General features: G+C 41.6%; 1 pseudogene; it reads right to left on the reverse strand.

Moving 5' to 3' along the window:
- Window positions 1-1,479: 1,479 nt before the first annotated feature.
- LOC114683396 lies at window positions 1,480-2,204 on the reverse strand (annotated as a pseudogene).
- Window positions 2,205-3,013: the final 809 nt, after the last annotated feature.

Consider the following 3,013-nt stretch of genomic DNA (forward strand, 5'->3'; position numbering starts at 1 on the left):
TTTTTTGAGACAGTTTCTTTGTGTAACAGCCCTGGCTGTCCTGAAACTCACTCTGTAGAGCAGGGTGGCCTCGAATTTACAGAGATCTGCCTGCGTCTGCCTCCTGAGAGCTGAGATTAAAGGCGTGCGCCACCACCCTCTGTCTAGTTTTCATTTGTTTTGTAGATAGCCTTTTCTTATCTGTAATGTGGGAAATGTGTACTGTCTTTGCTGCCAAAAGTTCAATGAGAAAGTTCCACCTGTAAAGAAATGTGTAAAGACTCCATCCGGCAGAAATCCCTCTTCCAGCCATCATTTTTCTAAGGTAAAAGTTCATGTTCAAAGTTTCAGCCTGCCATCATAAAGCTGTGCAATTGTGAGTTAGTCAACTACCTAAGAATGTGAAGCCAAGCTCTGATCATTCAGAGTGAAGCACAGGACTCCTTTATGTTAGGAATAAAAACCCAGTGAGACCTCCACTGGTGTGCTATCTTGCTTGATTTGACATGGCTATTTACAGATATGCAGAAATAAAACTTTTTTGCTTTGCTGAAATACTTTGGACTGTGTGGTCATTTCTTGGAACCCCAGAACCATTTCTAACATGTAAGGGTGTAATTATGTCTTATCTTTTTGCTTCTGATACCATTTTTGGGATTTGATCACTGTTCTTTTATATTAAATTATTTTTTCTTGTCGGGTGGTGGCACATTTCTTTAATCTCATCACTCAGAAGGCAGACTCAGGTGAATCTCTGAGTTCGAGGCCAGCTTGGTCTACAGAGCGAGTTCCAGGACAGGCTCCAAAGCTACACAGAGAAACCCTGTCTCAAAACAAAACAAAAACCAAACAAAAGAAAGAAAGGAAGGAAGGAAGGAAGGAAGGAAGGAAGGAAGGAAGGAAGGAAGGAAGGAAGGAAGGAAAGGGATCACTGCTCATGATATACTTTTTATATTTGCTCTTCTATTTTATGAAGATCTCAAAAGCATAGAAGCTAGCTTTTGGAGGTAGCTGGGCTCTGTTCATGCTCGCTTTTACCTGGACCTTCTTTTTCCTTTATCTCTGCTTGTCTTACTCACATTTAAATGTTTTCCTTTGGTGCTATAGATGGGACTCGGGGCCTTGAGAAAGCTACGCATGTGATCTGCTACTGAACTACACCCACATTTGATTCTCTTCCCAGTTTTTTGGGTATGTCTGCTTGACAGCTCACAGGATCCAGACTGTACTAGCCCATCAGGTTGGACTTTAACTTGCTATGTAGCCATGGCTGTTCTGGAATTTTCAATAGTCCTGATTCAGCAGCTTCCTGAGTTCTGGGATTATAAGTATGTGTCACCATACCCAGCTTCCAATGTATTCTTTACATTTTTTGTCTATTTGCTTTGAGACAGAGTCTGTTCATGTAGCTAAGGCTGACCTCGAACTTGTGATCTTCTTGTTTAAGCCTCCCAAGTGTGGTACGAAACGCCTATACCCACACTTGGCTACTGAAACAGATTTTCTAATAACAATTATATTTTAAACACTGGGTCAAGGCTTTACATAAAAATACCATCCATCCTACTTTCCCCCATAAGTTTCTAAAATATCACATACTTTCCTCAACATCTGCAGCCATTCAGAAATTTTTAGGAAACTTTTGTGCATGATCTTAATTCCTAATCTTAATTTCCTAATCTTTGGGCTCAGTGACAAAAGATCAGAACCACCAAAAATGATGGTTCACTTGAAGTCCGACAGAGACCCTGGCTCAGTCTCATAGGATGAGAGCAGAGCTGCATCAACCGGCTCCATGCAGGAGGGGCACGTGAAGGATCTCATCAGCCAGTCATCTATACAGTCCAGGTGATAGATGTGCATGCACGGCAGAAATCGGATTGGGTCCCCATAAACAAAGTCCATCATACAGATCACACACTCCCCGATCTTTTTTTCTGATCCACTTCTTCCAGGGTCATAAACTCCTTTAGGCAGATGCTGTATAAGGCCTATTCTTTGAGCTATTCTAATTTGTTCCTCTTCAGTCAGCTGAGTTGCTAGCCGAGTCTGGCTAGGTGTTGGATGATAGACGGGAACGGGAACTTGTTCCTGATATGGCGGCTGCTGCGGCTCCTGATCTGGCTCCGTCCGCTCGCCAACGCTAGCCAGGTCGGACTGAGACTCTTGAAGCAGGGAGATGTCATCCGAGTCAGGGATTTGAGGCAGTTCCCCATCTTCCGGGGCTGGGGTTGTGGGTGAGATCTTGCACAGCGTCCTCAGAGACTGTTCACCCTGTCAGCCAGGTGATGTTTATATGCCTGCATCCCTGAAACAGATTTTTAAAGATAGTAATTTTCTTATAATTAATAAATTAACTGTAAAAATCAATTCTTTTCACAGTGACATTTGCACCTGTGAATGTATCATTTTTGATCATATTTGTCTTCCTTCTACCCCTCTTGCCCTACTATCTCTTTCTCTTCCCCAAGTCCCTTCTATTTATGACATAAATTAGTAACTAATTAGTAATTACACTCCTGGGAATGTGCAAAATGTTACATATGCAAAATTACTCATCTTGATAACCAGAAGTTGGAAATAACCCAAGATTAAAAAATTAGTGTACATGCACAACCACTTTGGAAATCAGTATGGTGGTTTCTCAGAAAATTGGGAATCAATCTACCTCAAGACCCAGCCATACCACTCTTGGGCATATACCCAAGGAATGCTGATTCGTACCACAAAGATACATGCTCAACTATGTTCATAGCAGCACTATTTGTAATAGCCAGAACGTGGAAACAACCTAGATGCCCGTCAACTGAAGAATGGATAAAGAAAAATGTGGTACATATACACAATGGAGTACTACTCAGCAGAAAAAGACAATGAAAGCATGAAATTTGCAGGCAAATGGATGGAACTAGAAAAAATCATCATGAGTGAGGTAACCCAAACCCATAAAGACAGTGATGGTATGTACTCACTCATAAGTGGATTCTAGATATAAAATAAAGAACAATCAGACCACAACCCATAGAACCATGGA

The sequence above is a fragment of the Peromyscus leucopus genome, chromosome X (genome assembly GCF_004664715.2).
Source record: "Peromyscus leucopus breed LL Stock chromosome X, UCI_PerLeu_2.1, whole genome shotgun sequence".
Classification (NCBI taxonomy): domain Eukaryota; kingdom Metazoa; phylum Chordata; class Mammalia; order Rodentia; family Cricetidae; genus Peromyscus; species Peromyscus leucopus.